The 24,975-nt window shown below is 37.3% G+C and overlaps 1 long non-coding RNA gene and 1 other non-coding gene across 2 annotated transcripts; both read left to right on the top strand.

Moving 5' to 3' along the window:
* The first annotated feature begins 6,316 nt into the window (after nt 1-6,316).
* On the top strand, nt 6,317-7,558 carry LOC120282422. Its single transcript, XR_005542968.1, has 3 exons — nt 6,317-6,632; nt 6,953-7,022; nt 7,097-7,558. It is a non-coding gene; the product is annotated as an uncharacterized LOC120282422 (long non-coding RNA).
* Nucleotides 7,559-19,638: 12,080 nt separating this feature from the next.
* On the top strand, nt 19,639-19,745 carry LOC120283109. Its single transcript, XR_005543110.1, has one exon. It is a non-coding gene; the product is annotated as a small nucleolar RNA R71 (small nucleolar RNA).
* Nucleotides 19,746-24,975: the final 5,230 nt, after the last annotated feature.

Raw genomic sequence — 24,975 nt, 5'->3', positions numbered from 1 at the left:
ATTAAAGTTTAATGAGTCATGGAAATCCTAACACACACGGTACCAAACCTAAGGTCAACTGTAACTAACCTTTACACTATGCCCCGACAGAAAGAGATACTCTCGATGCCTCACACTGTGTAGGGTTGCTTGAAGCTCTATGGATTACAAGTGATAAACTTGATTCCCTAATATAGATCTATCCCTTTGGTCCAGGCAAAAGACCCCTAGTCACGATTAAGCCCCAGCACTAAGGATTACTTCAACACTTCACTCTGTTGCTCGCGCAACTAAGCCCCAATGAAGTTTGTCTATTAACACTTCACTCTATCGCGACCGCAAAGAATTTTTGGAATGTTCTGCTACCTCTTGACTCACCCTCTTGACCCTCTTTAACCTTGCTTTATCTAATCCTAATGAAGTGTCACTCATTTACAAGGATTACGAAGGTAGATTCTCAACCTTAGTGTCACTCTAAGAGAAAATCAAATTAACAAGCATTCAAAGTTGAAACTCAATTAAAACATCAATTAAAGAAGCATAATAAGAGTCAATAAAACAAAATCATCCTAGGGTTTACAAGTCCAAGCACCCACTAACGGTTTAGCTCTCCATGGAGAAATACAAAAGCAAATATGAAATCAAGGATAAGTGCAAGCAATCCATAGAGAAAACCCCCTTGTAGTCAGTATCAATGCTCTTGTGGAGCCTCCTCTTCTTCTTCAAAGCTTTCCTTGTCAAACCTAGGGCACACCTCGCTGAATCGATGCCGATGAAAGCTCCACTAATAGTTCTCCAAAAGAACTCAATGTCGAATGCCATAAAATCGCTCCAAAAACCTAGCAACAGTCTCTCCAAACCCTAGTCACCTCTCACAAGAAAATGGGCAAAAGATAGGAAGAATATCACCAAATAGAACTCTCAGAATTTCCACATGGCTGTGTGGATTTCCATAAATCCTTTTCATGCACGTTGTGACAATAACTGCTACAGTGATTTTGCTGCATTGTTTGTTTTAATAAACAGCTACAATACTTCGCAAGAATGCTCCCGAATTCACTCTTTTCATCGAGGCCGCATAAATGGGCACACATCCATGTGGTAGATCACATCATGTCTTCAATGAAACCACATTGATGAAGCTTTTGATAATATTGCACAAGTCGGAACATATGAGTATGACTGCCTTTGTGCCCCTCCACTGTGTATTCACTTGAGCATAATGGAGTTTGGCACATACCCTCATGTCTTTGAGCGCAACTTGTGTCTTAACTTTGTTTGATCCAAGAACTTTATCAACAATCACGTCAGTGATCTAATTTTTCTTCCTTTCTTCCAAATTTGTCTCCACAACCCTAAATGCACAAAAGAACACAAATACACATGATTGAGCTATAAAATATCATAAAAATAATGCTCAATGTAAGAAAAGTATACTTCGTATTACTTATACACAAGCACTTATCAATGGTTCCTTCAAATGCTAAAAAATTTTTTGATTTATATTTTGAAATTCCTAAAATCTTGTGTGAGAAGGAAGCTTGTATGAGTTCAGAAATCTAACATGTTAAATGCCTTGGCTAGTTGATAGGGATGAAAGTATACGTGCTGATTGTGTAATAAAGTGCTCAAAAGTGTGATATTGGTCCACAGGGAAGATTGAGACTACTAGTACTAATTCCTATCCCAAAAATTAGTCTAATTAAAGTAGTGATGTCCTGTAAAAGAATTAGAAATCTAAGCAAGATATATGAAATAAAAGGAGTAGAGAAATAAGGAGAAAAAGTGATGTTCGGGCATAGTGTCCTACCAGCATTTTGTTAAGTTCAGGATAAAGATTATCTAATCATGCAATCTTATTTGAACCGAAATATTTTCTAAAGTATACTAAACCCCTCTTGTAAGGGTAAATAGTAATTAATTCAGTATAGTACTGATACAGTCACCCCACAATCGCTTTTCACTCTATGAAATCTCAATGTGGATTAAAAAGAATTTCTAAATTAGGTAATCCTCCTTGTGAAGATATTACCCCTAATCTCATACATAATAGAGATGTGATTTTTCCTAAAATCTATTCCCTATTATTGCAAAGAGCATGGAAATAACTTGTTAATCCACTAGAAATGATTGAGGGAGAAGAATTCTCCAAAGTACACCATTGCTAGGCTTACTCACAATTCCCTCTAATCACGGCATGTCTATGCTAGGTTGGTATTTCTACTCGTCACAAAGCACATCAAACATGATAACTAGGGCTTTTGCCTTATTAGCAATAAAGCAATACAAACACACAATTAGATTCAAATAATATGGATTACAATAAAAAAACAAATGATCCATAAGATTCACAACCAATGTCAATATAGGATAAACCTTTACAGTTTAACTATGCCCAAACATCTACAACATTAGACCTCCATTAATGGAGGGCAAGCATTCAAACTACAAGGTAAGAAGATAGTAAAACAAAATATGAAAATCCCCTTCTCAATTGTCTCAGAGGTTGATCGCCGGAGAACGCCCAAGTACCTTCCTCGAAGGCCACCAAGTTAGCCTTGATAGCTACGATCTTCTTCTCCAAGATGGGTGGATGTAATCTCCTTCTCAAATTGCCTTAAAAGCCCTAGAGATTTACCCCTCTTCTTCCCTTTGCATCCTCTCCAAAATAGAATAAAAGATGCCCTAAAAATCCTTATTAGAACTATTTCTACTGTACCACTTACGGGCTACTTACGGATGTAAGGACATGGCCATAAGGATTTAGGAATGATGGGTTGCGAGTCTTACAGGATCACTTACGGCTATAAGTCTCATCCGTAAGCTTTTCTATCTTGTGTTATGGTCCAACTTAATAATGTAAATGCTGGACCGTAAACATACAATGATACTTGAATTTTTCCCTCACACATACAATAATATTAGACTATTGCTTATGGAAACATTTTAATGTTATTTTGGTATGGAATTTTCAGAATATTGAATGCTTATACTTATATACATTTTTGAAGTTACAAAATTTTATGCAAATGCTTGCATTCTAAAAACTTATGGAATGTTGCTACAATATTGGCTATTATCTCTTTCAGTAAACCTGTTATAATATAGGATTTATACTACAAATTATGTATCTATTATATTAGTAAATGTTATGGATGGATTAGTTCACAGCGATGATATATGTATTTTTTTTGAAAGTCTGTATTCATCCACAAATTTGGTGTGTTATGAAACCTACTAATATAGCGGTGTATTGGCTATGTCAATAGGCTTCCATTATTCTAAAACGTTTCACATCTGATATTCTGATCAGAGTACTCTAGATTGTTCTAGAATTGTGACAAATTCTAATATGCCACTAATTGTACCTGTTATTTGATCTTGACATTTGAGAAAGTACTGCAATATGGCATATTGGGCTTTGAAGTTTACTATAATTTCATGTGAATGATATAATTATTTGGTTTTAATTGTGGGATTTTGGGGATATGTGATTTGATTTGATAATTAAATTCTTATTGGTATATAAAATAAGTGTCCTAGTTTTTGTGTATTTTGCCTTGTATAATTTTATATAATTCTTTAGTTTTCTATAGCTGAGTACTTACTAAGTTTGTGAGGTCATTGTATTTTTATTATTTTTTTAGATCGCAAAGAGTAGCTTATAAAATAGAAGATCCTTGCCATCGTAGTTATCCTACATTTCATGTTTGTTTTCCTAAGTATTTAGTGTTGTAAGTTAAACTATTATGTATTTCTATAAACAGTACTTCAGTTCTTAGATTTGGACCTATTATATATCTTTATCGTTGGACCTTGAAGTATTTTTGTAATTTAAGTATTATCTGTGTTATTATTATTATTATTATTTTTTTGTCATCAAAGCTAGTTCTTATTTAAGGCCTTCCATACAAAGTGGGATTCACTCCCCATAAGTGGGTGCCCAATCTATTGACATTACCGATTAGGTTTGGAGAATGACTCTTGAAGTGCTACAACTGTTGGCCTTATAGTGTTATTTAAGGGTTACACTCTTTCCCAATCTATTGACATTACCGATTAGGTTTGGAGAATGACACTTGAAGTGCTACAACTTTTGGACTTATAGTGTTATTTAAGGGTTACACTCTTTGAGAATATATCAATTAATTTAATCTCTGTAGCAAATTTTTCATGAAATAGCATCTTATTTGCAATCCCAAAATATGTGTAAATATTCCGTCACAAACTTTAACCCAATATTTCAATACCGATGAAGTACAAATAAAAATTTTGACTTACCTAAGCAAAAAACTAGACTACGAAAATAGATCAAGCAAAGCTTTTCTCAAACTGAAGTGAACAACCTTCAGGTGAGCAATGACAAAGCTATAATTGGATGAAGAATACTTAAAGGGATCATAGAAGAAGTACAATATATCCTTGCGATAAACCACTAAGGATGGATAAACCCTGAATGGAGAGGGTGCCAAAATAGCTTGAATGCAGGGACTTTATCTAAAATTTAGAAAAGGATATTGTTTCTATTTGGAAAGAATAAAAATTAAAATAGGTATTCTGTATTAGAGATCACAAAATATAATTTGTCTTTATTCTACAAAAAATTTTGTATTATTTTTCAAATTGTGCAAATCATTAAAAACTCAAAAAAAAAAAAAAATTTGGAAAATTAATCCATCCAAAAAGATTACTTCTACACAAAATAAACTATAGAGATGATGAGAATTGGGTTTGGAAGAGAGAAGCTTTCTTATTTCTGCATGATAGTGACAGTTAGAAAGAATGAACAGAAACCATTTAGCCATGGGAGCAAAGGTATCATTATAATCTATCCTTTCTACCTTATTATTTCCAAGAACAACAAGACAAGGTTAGAAATGCTTGCACTACAATAAAAAACGCAATTTGCGACACATATATTTGTGACACATAAATGTGTCACAGATTTGCAACACAAATTGCAACCATTTATGACAAAAAACCAAAAACGTTGCAGATATAACCAAATTGTGTCACAAAAAAATGACCATCCATGAATGTCGCAAATTTTGTCGCAAAAGTTTTTACACCTACCATGTAATTGTTTGTGACACATTATTTGCAACAATCTATTGGCGTCGCCAAATTTCACGTAAACGTTGTAGACTAAGCGTCGAATTGGTTTCATGAATACTGATTCATGACGTATTATTTTGTTACTTAATTATTGCCGTCCCAAACAGTGTCGCAAAATAATTTCACTATATTGAATGTATTGCATTTTTTTATTTATTTATAGGGATATATATATATATATATTGCATTTTTTTATTTATTTATAGGGATATATATATATATATATATATGTGTGTGTGTGTGTGTGTGTGTGTGTGTGTGTGTGATGCTTTTTTTTTTTTTGTCCACTTGGGCTACTTGGATTTTTTATATGTAGAAATGCCTGATGAATATGACTATTTGGATGCCAGAAATAAATGCATTCGATGTCCCTTTTTTTTCAAATTTAATTGAAATTTAAAAAAATAATAAAAACCCTGGAAGTACAATGTAACATGTGAAAGGCATGAGATGCTCCGGAGACTAGAGAGTTCCTTCTACTCTCCATTGTACAGGCTATTTGTAGTCCTGACATTACACAACAATATGATTTTAAAGTGATGATATATACATAAATTTTCATAATAAATAAAATTTCTAAAATGAATCTTCACAAAAAAAAAAAAAGTCTAACTGTGGGAAAATGTTTTTCATGTTGCTGCTACTTTGGCACATGGTGACTGCTTTTAGACTAGCGCATAATATATGAACTTTAGTGAAGTTTTCAAGCCTTCAAGTGGAGTAGATTGATTAGTTGCTTGTTTATGGTTTTTTGTCCAGTTAGAAAATTAGAATGCTGGGAATCCTCGAGTGGCACTGTTTGGTAGTCCATCTCTATTAAATTATTGTTACTTATATCCTTTCAAACTAATTAGAAAATGTATCATTTTATTATTACTGACTAGAATATTTTTTCTAAAAAGTTTTCAAGGCAAAAATAATAACAAAAAAAAAAATCCCCATCCAAAACTCCCACCGTCTCATCTCACTCAACCAAAACGCTTACCTTCTATGTTCATAATTTTTATAAATAAATAAAAAAGAAGCCTTTATTAACCACCATGGCACCATCTCCCACCTCCACCGTACGTTGTCGATCACACCCGCAAGTCGGTGTGCCCACGTGTCAACATCCCTACCCTCCATTTATTCACCAATCCACAAATGGATATACACAGATCCAAGATCACTCTCATTTTCCCAAACATTTCTTTATAAAAATAAATAATTAAAATAAATATCTATATATCATTAAATCAAATAAAAAACCTTCTTCTCCTCACTATTCTTCTACTTTTTCTTCAGCTTCTACATCGAAACACAACACCACGAGAGACTTTGAGCCTGGGGCTGAAAGGAGAGCAGCACAACGTCTGGCGGTGCTCCCAAGAAGTGAGTTTGCACGTCAGAGATGGGTCCGGGAGGTGAGTAAAGTTTGGGAGGTGTTACTGGTGGTGGGTCATGCTCATGTCCATCGCTCGTCAGTGCAGATCGTGTCGCTGAGGAAGAGAACGAAGGGCACTGGGGACTGGGGAGTGCTCTTCTACTTCTATTCGCTCGTCCGTGCCTTCATCTGGATTTTAGGATCAGTTTTTTATTTTTATTTTTTTTTATTTGTTTGTTTTTTTCTCTAATTTTTCTGAGGATGAGATGTAATTAGGGTTCAATTCAAGGATGTATTAACTAGGGTTCAATTTCTCCAAGGTTTATCTTGTTTTGAATTCCTTCATTTGATGACGATCTCGAGTGTTTTCAGTCTTTCTATTGGCTTTCAATATTGTTGTATATATATGAATGCTATTTGAAGTTATGAGCTTGTTTTATGATTTTTGTGTTTGATTTATGTTGCTTGCTAACTATTTTGTTTTATAATTTGTAGGGCTTATAGAGCATTGTATCTTTTAACTAGATTTATCGCTTCTTTGCGAAGAATGTAGTTCGCTGGATTGGTGAGTTCTCTGTCTTTGTTGAAACTTTATTCATTCTTTAGTAGCATATTGATCACAATCTAACAATGTTTTAGCTTCTGAATTATGGCAAGAAACATAGGACCGGCTTGTTTTTGTTGTCAGTCTGTTGACTATTCATTTTGAAACTTGCCAAGACAGACTTGGGAGAGATTTGAGGAGTAGAAGATAATACACTAGATATCTTAGTACACACTGCAGATCACTGCAAACATGGAGTCTTTGTTCCATCTTATAACATGAGAGCTTGTTCTTCTTGTCATATACTTGCTGAAGCTTTTGCAACTCTTTTTACATCTGAAGCCAATTTCTTTACCTGTTCAAACAAAGAAGACTCTTTTTAGAAATTCTTCATGAAAGCATGAAATTGCTGTTGATTTGTGTATTGTTTGTTCCTTTCTTTTCGTTGTAGCCGGCCAAAACGAATATCCCACATGATATATTTTCAAGTCCTTGTATATATCCTTCTTGTTTTTTTGAGATAAACTCATTTATGCTAACGATGCCATCTTAATTTTCAAGTCATGTTTTAAAATTTTTTCTCAATTTCTAAATTTGATCCATATTATCTTAACAAACTTTAATATCTTGGGCTCACTTCCATCTATTTCTCTGCATAATTCTCTAATTTTTCATTATTTTGTACCTCATGTTTTCAACCTACAGTTACATCCGGCTTTGAAGCCCTCTAATAAATGATCTACGCCATAAGATATTGTATTCTCTTCAGGTACTAAACAAAATATGCCTTGGAACACTATAAGCATTACTGGCTCATATTAATCCTTTTAGAAGCAAGTTGGTACTGTGAACCTACTCATTCTCATTATAGTTGATGATGAACACTAAGCCGTGCTTAATAGCAATGATTCTCGGAATGGTCTAACTGTTATTAAGCGCGGGTTAGTGTTCATCATCAACTATAAAAAATGATAAACAGTTAAACCAAGGATTTCTATTCAAAGCTTGTTCTGTGAGAAACTTTCATTGATTGCCACTGTGCATAAACAGCAGTGTACCAATGATTTAAGACCCTTAGAAGAAATCATTTGAGTTGACCCTGAAATAAACCTGATTAGGTTTCGCAGACATTTCTTTTTGTATGCCCTCAATCAATCAAAAGAATGGCATGAGAGTAGATTTGAGAAAGACATCTTAATAGGAAACTTTTGTGTATTGAATTGTTTGACTTTCTATGCAAGTCAAAATTTTTAATTTTGGCAATCTTCATGGAAGATGAGTGAGTCACAGAAGAGATATACATAAATATTATATATATATATAAGGCATTCATCAATGATTCCAAATTTTGGGATTAAAAGAATTGGCAACCACTTCAACATGATTGCTCATTTGCTAGTGGAGGTGGGGCTGAATTTTGATGCTTAGCCATGGCACGAAATGAATCATTCCTGTACATGTTTCTCAGGAGAGATTTTTTTTTTCCTTTTTTTTTAAATTTTTGGTGAGTGAAAGAATCAAAGATAGTGGGAAGAAAGAGTTTTATATTTAATAAGAGGTTGAGAATGTACAGATAGGCGGTGGTGATGGTGGTGGTGGTGGTGGTGATTATGGATGAATTGGATTTTTAATTACTTCATTCTTGAGAGGATGAAGAAGGGATTGCATTAGAAGAAGAGAAAAGCTATTTGAAATTGCTGATCCAATCTTTTGCTTCTTGTGCAAATCTTAGGTCCAATTTTGGTTAACTGTTTGTTTGACCAAGTTTAAAGTCTTAGACACTGTCTGGTTTGGTATGAAGGTTCAAAAGGTCAGGTTTAGTTTTTGCAAATCAGAAATCAATGTAGCATTTTTAATTTTTACAAAAGTTAGCTGGAATTTTTTCCACTAGTTGTAATCCTAGACAGTTCGAAAAGATCTGTTGAATATAGCTTTTTGAAATGAATTCGGTTAGAGTAGATGTTGTACTGCCATTTTGGTTAGTAATCAATGTGGGTTATATGAAAGTAATTGTATCCTGTTTCTGTGTTCTAGTTTTAGTTGATATTCATTGTTTGGACTATGATGAACGAGATATTATTTTACTGCCATGTCTTTGTTGATGGATGCTTTATGATTTCCATGGACTTATAAAAAATGATAAGCAATATTAGACTTCATTTGTTACCACTATATTGTTTGAAAATGTAATTGATAATTGCATCTCTATGTGATTTTCAAGTTTACACTGATTGTGAACATATTTTAATTATATAGTCAGTGTTGAAGATGAAATGATGGTGATGTTGTATTTTCTTTAATTGATCTTGTTAAATATGCATGTTTTTTGCCTTCTCGGATTTATCACATTCTTATGCATTTACATCATGTTTTTCTTTAATTAATTATATTATGAAGTTTCCAGAGTCTATGCCATCCTTGCCAATAAAAGGTTTCTGTGTTTCTGCAATTCAAAAACCTGTAAATTGTAGAAGTGATCTTATTAATGTTTGAAGCTGGGTACCAAACCCAATTAATTATTAGCTGAATTTGAGACAATGGCACCTATGTTCCAAATAGGAGAATTTATGCAAGGTCCAAAAATAAATACCAACATCAAATGAACCCAATTGTCATTCATCACCTTATCTAAAATCTAAAGATTACATAAATCGATATTTATATTAATAAATATTGGTTTAAATTACCAACGAGGCCACAACTTCTTAGTCTATTGACACTAAATTTTGTGTAGGGTGTTTGTGTTCTATTGATGAGACAATTTCAAACTTTTCTCATGGCATAAAGAATAATTCCCTAGTTTTTTTTGAGTTCATGGATATAAGCTGATGTAGTAAAATGTGGAAGCATGTTTTACCTTGAGATAACCTTCATTAAGTATAAATTTTTAATGGAAGTTGTTTTTATGAGAAGTATAAGCTTTTGGGACTATTTTCTGAGTTTGAGATCAAAGGAAAGCTTCCCATAAAAACTTTCAAATCTCACTTGTCATGAATTACTTTTCATCTCTTAACAGTGTTCAAAAGTGAAAATAAAAAATTAGTTAACCAACTGAAAGCATGGCTGTATGGCTGATAATGAGCTTGATTTTAAACCTAATGGAGATATAGTTTTGAAATGTATACAAGGAAAAGGTTTCAGCTATTGACTATAGAGGAGAGGAAATTGAAGGATTTTTACTTTATTAATAGTTCAAATTTTGTGTAGGACCATCATCTAGTTATTAACATATGATTGGGTATCCAAGTGATCTATTTACAGGCTTAGAAAAGAGAAGGGTAGTTACATTGAGATTCTTGAGTCTTCAAATATTAGAATACAAAACATGGAACTATCTTGTTCTATGAATATTGTGCAATGGATTGGTGGCATAAGTTTACAGCAAATGTTTATTTATTCATATATAGAAAAACTCAACTTACAACTTTTAATATAAGGTTGAGTTTGTTGTTAATTATACAGAAAATTTCTTGATGTTGTCTAATTGTTTTTATATTTGCATAGTGGTATATATAAATTTTTTTGATAAATTGAATAGTGGTATGTAAACTTCATAAAACAAATAGTATTGAAATATATTTATATAGTACTGCATGCAATCGAGAAAATTTTGGTGAAGTTCTTGCCAAGCTGTGGTGGGAAGAGAACCGGGAAAGAATTCAAGCTCAGTAACTTTGAGTCAAACACAAGGGAGAAGAGGAAGGGTAATGGACATATATTTATATATATATATATATAGATATGATATGTGCAAATATTTCAGGAAAAAATATATGTTAAAAGGTAAAGAGGAAAAAAAATTCATGCCGGTTTTCTTTTGCTCATCTTTGTAGTTTTGTTTTAACAATTTATTCCTTCTATGCCTCTAGAGGTTATGAGTAAGCTGGAATTTTTACAGAAAGCATACGAGGAGCAGAAGCAGCAGAACCAGTACATCCTTTCTCTATTAGAATCTCAAGGTATTCAGGTAAACTTTGAGACAACTCCTCGTACTTCTCATGCTCCTGCTAGGACTAGAGAGTCTGCTTCGCATGCCCCTCACACTTCAGAGGATGTTGAACAGCCTCAGCCTGTCGATGATATTGCAACAAATGAATGTAGTGTTTTGGATTATTACATTAGATACTTGGACTATTAAATATTTTATTTGTTTGTTGTATTAGATGTTTGAACTATTATATTTTGTATTGCATTGTTATTCTAGATATTTATCGATCAAAATGTTTATTTTGAAAAAATATTATAAAAGTTATTGTTCAGGATTGTAAATTAGGCTTTAAAATAGGTTTGTGAAAATAGTTAAAAAATTATTATAAATAATCATGGTTATGAATAATTAATTTTTGACATAATTTGCAACAATAAAATTGTGTCGCAGAATATCTCACTAAGATGCAACACAATTTGCAATAATCGAAATGTGTCTCAAATTTTGTTGCAAAACATCGCACACATTTGCAACACAATTTACGACACAAAAAGTTTTGCAACAAACAAAATGCGTCACAAAATTTATTGCAAAAAGACTCAATATTTGCAACACAATTTGCGACGCGTAAAGTTTTGCGACAATCAAAATAATTCGCAAAGAATGTTGCAAAAAGTCTCAAATAGTTGCAACATTTATTGCGACACAGAAATTGTATCACAATAAATTGTCGCATATCGTTGCAAATTGAATGGCAAATATTGTTTCAGATGATCCATGAATTGCAATTAAATTTGCAACGTTTTTATTTTGTGTCGTAAATTTTGCGACACGGTCTTCAAAAGTGTCGCAAATATTTGCGACATCTAAAACGCGATACATTTTATTGTGTCGCAGATTATGTTGCAAATTGCGATCTGTTGCGATCTGCGACACATTTTTTATCTTTTGTGTCTCAAAAATATGTCGCAAATTGCGTTTTTTGTTGTAGTGTTGATAGTTCCATCATACTTCTATTTAACCTTGCAGCCACTTGCACCTAATAGCTTTCTTTCCAAGCTATAGGTCCTTAATAAATTATCCAAGTGCCTTTATGTTTAAGAGCCTCAATCTCAATTTTCATTGCTTCCTGCCAACAAGGATCATGAACAACCTTTGACAAACATGTGCGGTCATGCCCTACAGTAATTTGTCTCAAAGAAATGAGTATGTAACCAAAAAAATTGCAAGTTACATAACTAACTATGTGATGAGGTGTATATGAGGGTGGTAATGAAGAGGAAAGCATAGATTAAGGGTCCGAGCAGTGTCATAGGCATAATCTCTAAGACTTGTAAAATGTTGACATATTTGCTCATTGTGTTGAAGTGAAGACTCGTGAGGAAGAACCATTATACCTTGAGAATCACCAATCTCCAAAAAAAAAAAAAAATCAAGTATATTTGGTCAAGCAATGCCATTAATTTCATTGTCAAGTCCATTATAAACTGGTGGACTTGTTCATCTTCAAGTTCTTCATAGAGATTTCAAGCCCAAGAACAGCAGCAACCTCCATAATTACATCTTTGAAGAGAAATATAGGCAAAGAATTGATCCCATAGTCTCTTAAGTCATCCATAGTATGCGGCAATACTCTAACCATCTTGCCTGCAACGAGCAATGTCATATATAAGTGGTGGATACATGGACTATTGGCAACTGAGAATCGTTGTCACAACTTGTCTTACAATTTTTTCATAGTCTCATAATAAGTGATAGTTGACCATAGTGAAGGTTTAGTCGACTGGAAAATCCAAACCACAAGCATGGAATTTACACTCCACCAATCTTTAATTTCTTATGCACCATCATTGGGTTTGCATACCATTCCATTCTTATGGGTAACGTGTTGTGTATACCCTTTTTCCATTCTTGGTAATTGTCTCCTTTCAAAATCACCAGGCATATATTCATTCAAGGATAATCTGATGGGTACAAATAAAATGATAACAACTAAGTTAGAATTCCAATTTTCTAGACATTTATGGCGCTAGGCTGGACGGTGATATCACTGGCGGTACTATTTATCCTAAAGTTGTCAACCATGGCCATGGCATCACTTTCAACACCAATAGATCAAAGATGAAAATTAAAGATGAAGAATTGGTTCTAATTATACCATGATAAGAATTCGGTTTGAAAGAGAGAAGATTTCTTATTTCTATGTGACCCAAAAATGAGCCACATACAACAATATATTTGTGAAGGAGGAGAACAATTAACAACCTAAAAATCTTATTAAACTAGGTCAAAGGATCTAGGGGGACAAGGGGGTGGCCGCCTCCTTATGGCTGGTGGGTCAATAAACCCGGTTGATCCGAGACTCCCTTCATTCCCACCTCTTTTTCCCTGTCTGGGCCACCCCTCTTTCTTGTAGTGTTCGTCTATAGAGCATTTGGCTCGCCTTTGTCCGGCCATTTGCCCCCTAGCCAGCGATAGAGCCCTAGTGAGTATTCCCTGTGAGACTGTGAGTTTGTGATCCGTCTTCCAGGTGCCAGAGCAAATGCTAAGTGTTTTTGGGATTATAAGTTACGAGAAGGAAAAGTCTAATCAAGTTCATACCGCCCAATGAAAAATGGAAACGTGGCTATTGGTTCATAGAAATATCTCTTTCCCATTGCACATAACTCAGTCACTTTTATAATTTCTCATCAATTTTTAGAGAACAGAGAACCTAAAATTCTGATAAATATCACTTACAATCTGTCATCCATTTTTTCTTTAGCTATTCAGCGAAGCTCCGACTTTTCTTATCTCTTCAGCAAAGCTCCAATCTTTCAAAGGAGGTGAGGCTACCTTTTGTTTATCTTCTTGTTTATTTATTTATTTTTGTCATTTGTAAAATATTTTTTTGGATTTTGTTTGAGGAAAGTTGTTGAAATGTATATGGATTGAGATTGATTAATGTGGTATGTGAATTGATATCATTGATTTAGAGATGTGGCAGAGAATTGATATCATTAATTTAAATTTAGCTATTTGAGTAGTATTAAAATCAAAATTTGTGATTTACTAATAAATAAAAAAAGTTTATCACTAAAAGAAATTTTTAATAGAAGTTATCACTTTCAAATAAAATTTCATTTATAATTAGTAAGATCTTCAATTTAAAAAAAAAATAATAAAAATTAATATTTGAAAATTACTGAAATAAATTCAAAGACATATGTGAAGGTGGGAATTGAAACAATACTCCCATGAACTCCTAATGGTACATTTGATTGAGCTATGTTCCTTGAGAGTTGAGTTCCAATGGGTTGTGGAACACACGCGGTCATGTGAATATCACATTGACCGTGTCCATGACTAGTCCTCAAATTCCATACTCACAAGACCATCTGCACGTATACAGAAGGGGGTTCAGTGAAGCTCATCAAAAACAAAATAAACTCGAGTATACAAAGATAAAGCAATGAAATACAACTCGAGACAAAGAAAATAAAAGATAAACTCAAAAGGAAAATCTTTTCTGAGTGATACAAGTCCAAACTGAATGAAAAAATAAAATATGAAACATAAATGCAAAGAAAATTAACGATGCATCAAGCATCAGTGTCTGGTGCTATCTTGGGCTCCACTGTTATTGCTGGTGCTAGTGAAATAGGTGGATCAACTGGCACTGAACTGGTGATGGTGGTGGTGTTGGAGATACCTGAAGGGTCCTGGGTCTCATCACAAATGGAGATGTCGCGTCTCACTCAAGTAACTGCTATAGAACATCAAGACGCGCCATCATCTCCATGTGGTTTGCGGCCTGTAGCGTACGAACCTCGGCCAAGTCACTCTGTAGCACCCCTACAGCATTCTTGAGCCTCTCAAAATGATCATGGGCTCGAGGTGGAGAGAAGATGAGCAATGGAGGTGGCTCCTGTGCTGTGGAAGGTGCCTCTGTCTCTATTTGTTCCTCCTATGGCTCCTGAACAGGCTGAGGCCCCTCTGCAACGTCACCTCCTCCCTCGGCTATCTCTGGAGTGGGTGTAATCAGTACATGCACTCCCGGCCGATACTTGCGCACCGTCCCCATCAGTCTCATCGTCACTATACCCAGGGGAACTGGTACGATCGTCTTCTCGGCCCCATGAATTGCGTCAAATAAACCCATCCCGATGATGAGTCTAGTAATGTAGGAGCCAAAAAAGATAACACCGATCCTGGCATACTGATCCTGATGATGTAAATACTCTGCCAGGATGTGTCCCAAGTGAATCGGTATACTCTGAACCATAGAATATAAATACAAAAGCTCCTGTCGACAGAGTACACCGGTGTTGTCACCACGGCCGTTTACTGATCTACTCAGGATGGCATAAATTTATTTGTAACTCAACCGGGAGAGGCATGTGGCCTTTGACACTCCCGGCTCATACTATCCCTGGCCGTATAGTGCTCTGTATACGCTCTGAGGAGTAAGACTACTTGGATAATCAGTCAATAATTACTCATACTCCTCAGTGTCAATAAAGGCCTCGTCATATAGCCCGAGTCGGACAGGGAATTGGGTAACACTCATGCTGTGATACTGACAGAACGCACGGAACTGAATGGCATCTATAGTGTCGAAACTGATGTACGATCGATCAAACTCGAATGACGCTAATACCTCCAACGTCGACTTACAAATGGCCGGCTCACGAATCAGCAACAGACGACGCCAATTCTCCACGGCCAGTAACTGCTCAACCTCATCTTCCATGTCATCGGCCAACTGAACCTCCCTGAGTGCACTCAAGTCCGAGAATCATGTCTAACCGAACTTGAGCTTCGATAGTCGCTCAAACCAAGCCTAGTGCTTGGGAATCGCAAATTCCATATGCTTTGCTTGAGGGGAGTGCTCTCTAGGACGTCTGCCAGCTGTTTTCTTTGTTCAAAGAGCTATATCTGCGAAAATTGAACAGAGAATCGATCAAATAAACTCATAAAACCATTCTGCAGAAATCCACACGGTCATATGGAAATTCCACACGACCGTGTGGATCCACGGGGTGTGAAAACTGCACGACCACTATGCAAAAATCCACAAATACATCAAAAATTTGCTCAAAACTCACTCTAAAAGCATGGACCAACCATTTAACATGTAAACAAAATGACATTCACCACATTTAAACAAAAGAAATCAAGATTTGGTAAAGAAAAATAGGAAAAGGGTTTACAGATGAGATGAGGATGAAAAACTTGAAAACGGCCGGAAAACTCAAGTAAAATCCCTCTAAAACGATGGCGAGGAGTCAGGAGAGTGCAAGGATGTGTTCTCTGAGTGTTTGGGAGTGTGAAAATGAAAAAGTCTCAATAGGTTTATAAAGAAAATCACAGCCTTTTGAGTTCTGTACATCTACACGGCCGTGTGGAAATTCCCCATGCCCGTGTGCCTCCATAGGGGAGCTTCACAAGGGCACTCACACGTCCCTGTATGCTCTCAGGATAGCACACTTTTTCTCTGAACGCATCCATACGGCCATATGGAAATTCCCCACGCCCGTGTGCCCAGTCCACAAGGGCACCCACACGCCCCTGTGGCTTCTCTATCCATCCGAGAAATTTCTCTAAGTGTTTCACATGCTCGTGTGGAAATTCCACAAGGTCGTGGATCTTCACAAGGGCCACTCACAGGGTCACTCACACACCCCTGTGTCTTCTCGGGATGGATAAGAACTTCTCTGCAGAGTTTCATACGGGCGTGTGGAAATTACCCACGCCCGTGTGTAATTCACAGGGTCATCGACAGGGGCAGGCACACGCCCATATGTCTTCTCGGGATAGAGCTCTGAACTCTGCAGAGAAATACACGCCTATGTGGAAATTCTCCATGGGCATGTGACCATCACAAGGTTGTTTACAGGGGCATTCACATGCCCCTGTGTCTTCTCGGGATAGAGAAGTTGAGCTCTGAATAGAAACACACGCCCGTGTGAAAATTCCACACGACCGAGTGTCCTCTCTGGATGACTTAGAAAAAATTATAGACTCTGTAGAAAATTTCTGCACACTTATACACATACAGAACCTGCATTTGCTATGTAAAATTAACCAGAGAATCATGAAAAACACGCTCAAACGATTAAGAAACTTTGCCAAGCACAATTAAGCACATGAAAACACCAATGATCCACGAGAAAAGCATAGCAATAGCATGTAAAAATCAAGACACCAACACTCAAGCACTTATTCATGCAAGTACTAAACTAAAACCTAGGAAAACAGTAAAGACTTGGGTTGCCTCCCCAGAAGCGCTCGTTTAATGTCACTAAGCTTGGCATACCTCTTCTTACCTCACGGGGGCTTATAGATGAAGGTTTCCCTCTTACCTATAACCTGAAAGCATGATGAACATAATCTTTTGAAGGTAGAGGGGGAGTTATCGAGTTTGTTACCACACAAGGGTTCGTCACTCTTACTCTGTTCTTGCACATCCCCATTAACCTTGGGCTATTTCTTGTGACGTCTCCTTGCACACTTCATCTTTCGGATCATCTTCTTCATGATTCCCGGGGTAGGTTACACCTTGTCCTCTAGACCAAGCACCATAACTTCCTCATTCTCCACCTCTTGGTCTAGTAACCCCTCGTATGGGTCCAGACACATCTTTTCCTTCACATATTCATCTATTAGTTCATCGATAGTGTCAAGAAAGTAAAGAGTAGGGTTGTGCACGGTCCAAAACCGGACCGGACCGGTTAAACGGTTTCTTTATTATTGGAACCAGACCGGACCAAATAACAGAGAAACCCAGACTGGTCGAAACCATTTTAGACCGGTCCGGTCTGGTTCGGTCCCGGTTTTTATGAATTAAAATTAAATTAATAGAGTGGTCATTTAATATATAGAGTTAAAAACAAACAATCAGCTTCATTAGCAATAGAAAATTTACATATATATATATATAGAGAGAGAGAGTTTAAGGTAAAAATAACTAAACAGGGCAAACCTGTCTGGTCCGGTTTGGACCGCGGTTCCAAAAACTGGAACCGGACCAGACCGGTCTGGAACGGATTTCAAAACTGGACCGGACCGGTTAATAATGAAACCGGTTGAAACCAGACCGGCGGTTCAAAAAAAACCGGTCCAGTCCGGTTTACGGTTTAACCGGTTTTTTTGAACAACCCTAGTAAAGAGTATCATCAAAGTCTAGAGAATGTCTCATGGCTTCGGCGAGGTGATATGTAAGCTTATCATCACCAACTCGTAAAGTTAACTCCCCGCCATCCATATCAATAAGCGTCTAGGAAATGCGCAAGAATGGCCTCTCAAGTATCAAAGGAACATCAACATCCTCATCGACATCCAATACTAAAAAGTCTACAGGAAATATGTGCTTGTCAACTTTCACAAGTACGTCTTCGATGATGCCCCTCGGATGTCTCACCGTTGGGCCCGCCAATTGAAGTGTCATCCGAGTGGGCCTAGGCTCTCCCAAGCCTAGCTTTTGAAAGAACGAGTAAGGCATGACATTGATGCTAGCCCATGAATCCACCAATGCCTTCTCTTCACCCAAATTACCAATTTTGTATGGAATGACGAAGCTTCATGGGTCTTTCTTCTTATTCGGCATATTCTTTTGCAACACTACCGAACATGAAGTATCTAGAATCACAGATGCACTTTCTTCCAACTTCCACTTGTTGGTCAAGAGGTCCTTTAATAGCTTTGCAAAGAGAGGCATTTGAGACAACGCCTCTACAAATGGAATGTTGATGTGAAACTACTTGAATAGACCCAAGAACTTCTTGTATTGCTCATTATTTTGGTTGTCTTCAATCTTGAGGGATAAAGGATTTTTTGCTTGTAAGGTGGGGGTACCACCTTCATCTTTTTGGCTCTCTCCTCAACCTCCATGACCTTGGGTACTTCAACATTGGTCTTCTCACTTGGAAGCCTACCCTTAACCTCACGACCATTTCTCAAAGTGATCGCCTTCACATGTTCTCTCGAATTAGTTTCAGTGTTACTAGGTAAGCTTCCTTGAGGTCTCTCTGATAACGACTTCGCAATTTGCCCCACTTGATTCTGTAAATTGTGCAATGATGTGGTGTGGTTGCGAAGTGTAGTTTCGACTGACTGAAACCTTGTATCCGATGATTGGATGAACTTGATCAAAGCTTTCTCTAGATCGGTCATCCGGGTCTCCAAGCTTGAAACTCCATTCTCCATGTTTGGGGCTTGTTGTTGTTGTTGTTGGAAACCTGGTGGTACCATGGCCTTTTGTTGCCCTTGATTATTCCATGAAAGATTCGGGTGGCTCCTCCAACCAGGATTGTAGGTATTGCTATATGGATTGCCTTGGCTTCTCATTGCATTACCCACAAAATCTATTTGTTCCACCGAGGATGTACCACAAATAGAAATCGGGCAATCGGATGAAGCATGTCCTCTCCACACCCACTGCAACTAGTCAAGGCCACCACTCTAGGAGAAGTTAGAGTATCTAACTTCTTGCTCAATGACTCAACCTAGGCCGCCAATGAAGTAACTACATCGATCTCATGAAGTCCGGCTACCTTCTTTCTGTCTCTTGTGTTCCATTGATAATTGTTCATAGCCATTTCTTCAATGAGATGTTGGGCTTCTTCAAGGGTTTTGCTTCCTAAGGTATCTCCTGCTGCTGCATCAAGTAACTGCCTTGTGCTTGGGTTCAACCCATTGTAAAAAGTCTAAATGATCATCCACTCGGGGAACCCACGTTAAGGGCATTTTCATAGGAGCTCCTTGAACCTATCCCTAGTCTCAGAAAGAGACTCCAATTCCGTTTGCACAAAGGAGGAAATTTCATTCCTGAGCTTCGCAGATTTTCCAGGAGGAAAATATTGGGTAAGAAAAGCTTCTACCATCTCCTTCCAAGTAGTAATCTATGCTCTAAGTGTTGAATGTAGCCACTGCTTTGCTCTCCCCTTCAAGGAAAATGGGAAGGCCCTCAATCTGATAGCATCATCCGTAATTCCATTAATCTTAAGCATGTCGCACACTTCCAAGAAGTTCTCGATGTTGTTGGTCGGATCCTCATCGGCCAAACCATTAAACTGTGCTGACTACTGTATCATATGGATGAATAGTGGCTTTAGCTCAAAGTTCTAAGCTCTAATCGGTGGCCACACAATACTAGACTGTGTGCCTAGAACTACAGGTCTGGCATAATATGATAGTATCCTCTGCTTCTCATTTTGTTCTGCCATATTATCTGACCCTTCACCTTCTACCTCAGCTTGATTTGACTATTCTTGCACAGGTTCTTTTCCCCATCTACGAAGTGTTCATTCAAGTTCAGGATCTCCTTCAACAATGTCGAAGGGTTCCCTCGGGTCATAACCTAGAGCTGCAACCAAAGAAAGAAAAACAAATCAGAATGATGGAAGAATAAGAAAGTGTGAAATAGAATAAATGGTGAATAGCTAAAATAGCAAAGTGCAAAGTGTTTCTAAAATAACTATTCCTCAGCAACGACGCCAAAAAATTGACAACGCCCTTTTTGCGTGTGAACCGCAAATGCACGGGTTTATCGAAGTAATAATACCCTGGTGAGTGGGTAGTCGTATCCACAGGGAATAGTGATAAGTAACACAAAGATTGCTATTTAACTAGAATGAAGATGAATTGATAGTGGTGTGAGCAAAATCAATGAAAATGGAAATAAAGAAAGAAGAAGGAAGAGAGAAGCTATAAAAATGAGAGGAAAGGCAATTGATAGAAAGTGGGACACCCGTACATTGCTCCCCCTAGGACAATTGCTTTAAGTGCAAAACCAACTATTATGTCTCCTAACTGATGCTTAATGAGTCGTGAAATCCTAAAACACACAGTCCCAAACCTAAGGTCAACCGTGACTAACCCTACACTATGCCCGGAGAAGAAATCGCTTAGTCTCAACACCTCACACTGTGTAAAGTTGCTTAAAGCTCTGGGAACTCCAAGTGATAAACCCTATACCCTAACATAGATTTAACCTTTGGTCCAGGCGAAAGACCCCTAGTCATAATTAAGCCCCAGCACTAAAGATTACTTCAACGCTTTACTCTGTTGCTTGTGCAACTAAGCCCAGCAGAGTTTCTCTCTTAGCACTTGACTCTATTGTGACCGCCAAGAAATCTTTGAACACAGAGGTATGACAAAATCATACCGAAGGGGAAAGGGGGCGTTCCACTATCTCTCGACTCACCCTCTCGACCCTCTCCAATCTTGTTTTGTCTAACCCTCATGGTGTGTTACTCACTCACAAGGATTACTAATGTAGGCTGTCAAACCTAGTGTCACTCTAAGGGTAAACCCATTCAACATTGTAACTCAATTAAAGACATCAATTAAAGAAACATAATAGGAAGGTCAAAGAAACAATATCATCCTAGGGTTTACAAGTCCAAGTACCCACTAGGGGTTTAGCTCTCCATGGAGCAAGATACAATCAATAATGAAATTGAAAGTAAAAGCATGCAATCCATGAGTAAAACCCCCTTGGTATTCGTGTCGATGGTCTTATGGAGTGGCCGCGTCTCTTCCAAAGGTTCCATCATCAAGCCTAGGGCACACCTCGCCGAATCGATATTGACGAAAGCTCCCCCAATAACTCTCTTCCCAAGGAACACGGTGTTGAAAGCCAAGAACCACTCCAAAAGCCTTGCCAAAGCCCCTCTAAACCCTAGCCGTGAGTGCCTACAAAGATGGTGAAGAGATGGGAAAAAAAAATCCTCAAAATGGGCTAAAATCGTGACTTAAATAGGGTTGGAATCGGTCATTCACACGGGCGTGTGGAATTTCCAAATTCCACACGCCCGTGTGAATCGGCAAGAATTGATTTTCCAGTGGCCTGTGAACAATGACTGCTACAGTAACTTTGCTGCAGTGATTTTCTACATTAACCTGCTACCGTACTTCGCCAAAATACTCCCAAATCCACACTTTTCATCGAGGCTACAGTATTGGGCACACATTCATGCGGTAGATCGCGTTGCTTTTTTAACAAAATCACATTTGACAATAATCTTGCTAGCTTTGCACAAGTCGGAACACATGAGTGTGACTGCCTTTTTGCCCCTCCACTTTACATGTCCACTCGAGCACAACGGAGGTTGGCACACGCTCATGTGTCTTTGAGCACAACTTGTGTCTTCACGTTTGTTCACTCCAAGATTTCACCAACAACATGTATTCACGATCTACTTTGGCTTCTTTCTTCCATACTTGTCTCCACAACCCTGCATGCATAAAAGTAATATAAATACACATGTATGAGCGATAAAATCTGAGAAAAGTAATCCTCATTATAAAAAAAGAATACTTCGTATTACTAATACACAAGCACTTATCAGGGTGATAAACTTGGGATTGATGCCTTCACGAAGATAGGGTTTAGTAATTAGAACAAGGCAACAGAAGTTTCCACTAATCATGTTGGTCGAGTTTATAACAACCACAACAATGCAAGCGACATTGTGAGGATTTCTAAAATTAGAGGAAAAGTATGTCCCATATATTGTCTTCTCATATCAGAGAAATGGAGATTACATATTGAGTTCATGTCACTGTTGTTTTTTTATGTTAAATTTCTTCTATTGCAAGGTCTTACTTTTCATAAACATGATGAATCTTTTAGTTCCACAAATAGGAGCAACTTTCTAGAGATTTTGAATTGTTATGGAAAGGAAGTTGAAAGTGTTAATGAGGGCTTGTATAGAAGAGACAACATAGGTCATTATTGATGAGATTGAAGATAGTCATTTCTCTATACTTCTTGATGAGTCTCGTAAAAAATCAATAAAAAGGCAAATGGTTGTGATTATGAGGTTTGTGAATAAGAAAGGGAATGTAATTGAAAGATTTCTTGTTACTATGCATGTTGTTGATATTTCAGCCCCTTTAGTAAAGATAGCTTTAGATGGATACTTTGCCCATTGTGTTTTATCCATTTTTAGATTGAGAGGGCAGAGATGTGATGGAGCCTCAAATATGAAAAGGCAATTTAATGGGTTGAAGACACTAATTTTGAAAGAAAATCCATTTGGTTTTTATGTCAATTATTTTACCCACCAATTACAGTTGCTTATCATTTATGTTGCTAGGAGCTCATTGGCTAATAATAATTTTTTCCGCTATGTCACTATGATTGTAAATATTGTGGTACTTCTTGCAAAAGAAGAGATGCATTTCTTCAAAAGAACCACATAATATTGTGGAGAAATTGGATAAAGGTGAGATTTTTTTTTCAAGAAGAGACTAATATCAAGAAAATAATCTTGCAAGACCCAGTGATACTCGGTCAGGCTCACATTATACAAATTTAATCCGCCTATTTACTATGTGGGAATTAGAATTATAGATGTTAGAAAATGTGTGTAATATTGGGAATGTTTCTTGTTGGAATCTAGGGGCGGAATATTACCTTGAATTGTCGAATTAATTCAAGAGGATCGATCTTTTGCTTGCGCTACTAGTTCTTGGCCTTTATCATTTACTTGTTCTTTAGTCTTTCTTCTTCTTCTTCACCTTTCTCTTGGTTGTGGACAACTACAAGAGATGCTCACTTGGAGTCACACTACAAATCCCAAGCTCAAAGAGAAGGTGGCTCTTGAATAAGAGAGTATGAGGGAGAGGTTAGATATTTTTTCCTTCTTCTGAGATTGAAGCCCACCTCTCTGATAAGTGCTTGTGCGATAAGAATGTGAAGTGTTCTTTCCTTATGATGAGTATTACTTTTATCAGGTTTAAGCGCTAATACATGTGTATTTGTGTTCTTTTGTGCATATAGGGTTGCGAAGCTAAATATTGAGAAAAGAAGCCAATGTCGATTGTGAATGCACTATTTGATGAAATCTTGGGAAGGAACAAATGCGAAGACACAAGTCGGGCTCAAGATACGAGAACGTGTGCCAACCTCCAGGTATTCAAGCGAGTACAATGATATGGAGGGGCACAGACGAAGTCACATTCGAGTATCCCGATTTGTGCATTGATAGCAAGATGTTCACCAATGAGGTTGTTTATTGAAGAAGTGACGCAATCTATGGTGTAAACGTGTGTCCGTTTATGTTACCTCGATAAAAAACATGGATTCAGAAGTGTTTTTCGTAGGTCACTGTGGCATGTCACTGTAGTAGTACTGTTCACGTTCGGCTGAAAATGAGCTTTCCAGAGAATCCAGACGGGCGTGTGGAAAGTCCCCACGCCGGTGTGGATGCCCAATTCCAGCCCTTTTAAAGCTGCAATTCAGCCCGATTTCAACATCCTTTTTTCCATCTTTTCTCCAACTTTGGAGAGGCTTGCGGCTAGGGTTTAGAGAGGTATTGGCAAGGATTTTGGAGGGGTTTTATGCCTTTGACACCATAATTCTCTTGGAAGATAGCTATTGGGGGAGCTTTCGTCGGCACCGATCCGGTGAGGTGTGCCCTACGCTTGACAAGGTGACCTTTGAAGAAGGCGCGGCCACTCCACAAGACCATCGACACGACTATCGAGGGGGTTTTCCTATGGACTATTTGGTCTTACTTCTGATTTTATGATTAATTGTATCTTGCTCCATGGAGAGCTAAACCCCTAGTGGGTACTTGGATTTGTGAACCCTAGGATGTATTTGTTTTATTAACCTTTTATTATGCTTTCCTTAATTGATGCTTTTAATTGAGTTCTAATCTTGAACGCTTATTGAATGATTTCTCCCTTAGAATGACACTAGGGTTGAGAGTCAAAATTGGTAATCTTTGTGGATGGGTGACACGCCATGAGGGTTGGACAAATCAAGATTGGAGAGGGTGAGAGGGTGAGTCGAGAGCTAGCGGAGCGTCCCCTTTCTCCTCCGGTGTGATTTATCCTACCTCCATGTTCCAAGAGTTCTTTGCGGTCACAATAGAGTGAAAGGTTAAGGGATGAACTCCGCTGGGGCTTAGTTGCGCGAGCAACAGAGTAAAGCGTTGAAGTGACTTTAACACCTAGGGCTTAATTGTGAGTAGGGGTCTTTCGCCTGGATCAAAGGGTTAGATCTACATATAGGAATAGGGTTTATCACTTGGAATCCTTAGAGTTTCTTAT

The sequence above is a fragment of the Dioscorea cayenensis genome, chromosome 18, assembly GCF_009730915.1.
Source record: "Dioscorea cayenensis subsp. rotundata cultivar TDr96_F1 chromosome 18, TDr96_F1_v2_PseudoChromosome.rev07_lg8_w22 25.fasta, whole genome shotgun sequence".
In the NCBI taxonomy this organism is placed as follows: Eukaryota; Viridiplantae; Streptophyta; class Magnoliopsida; order Dioscoreales; family Dioscoreaceae; genus Dioscorea; species Dioscorea cayenensis.
The sequence above is the reverse complement of the archived record's forward strand: the minus strand, read 5'-3'. Positions and strand labels throughout refer to the sequence as shown.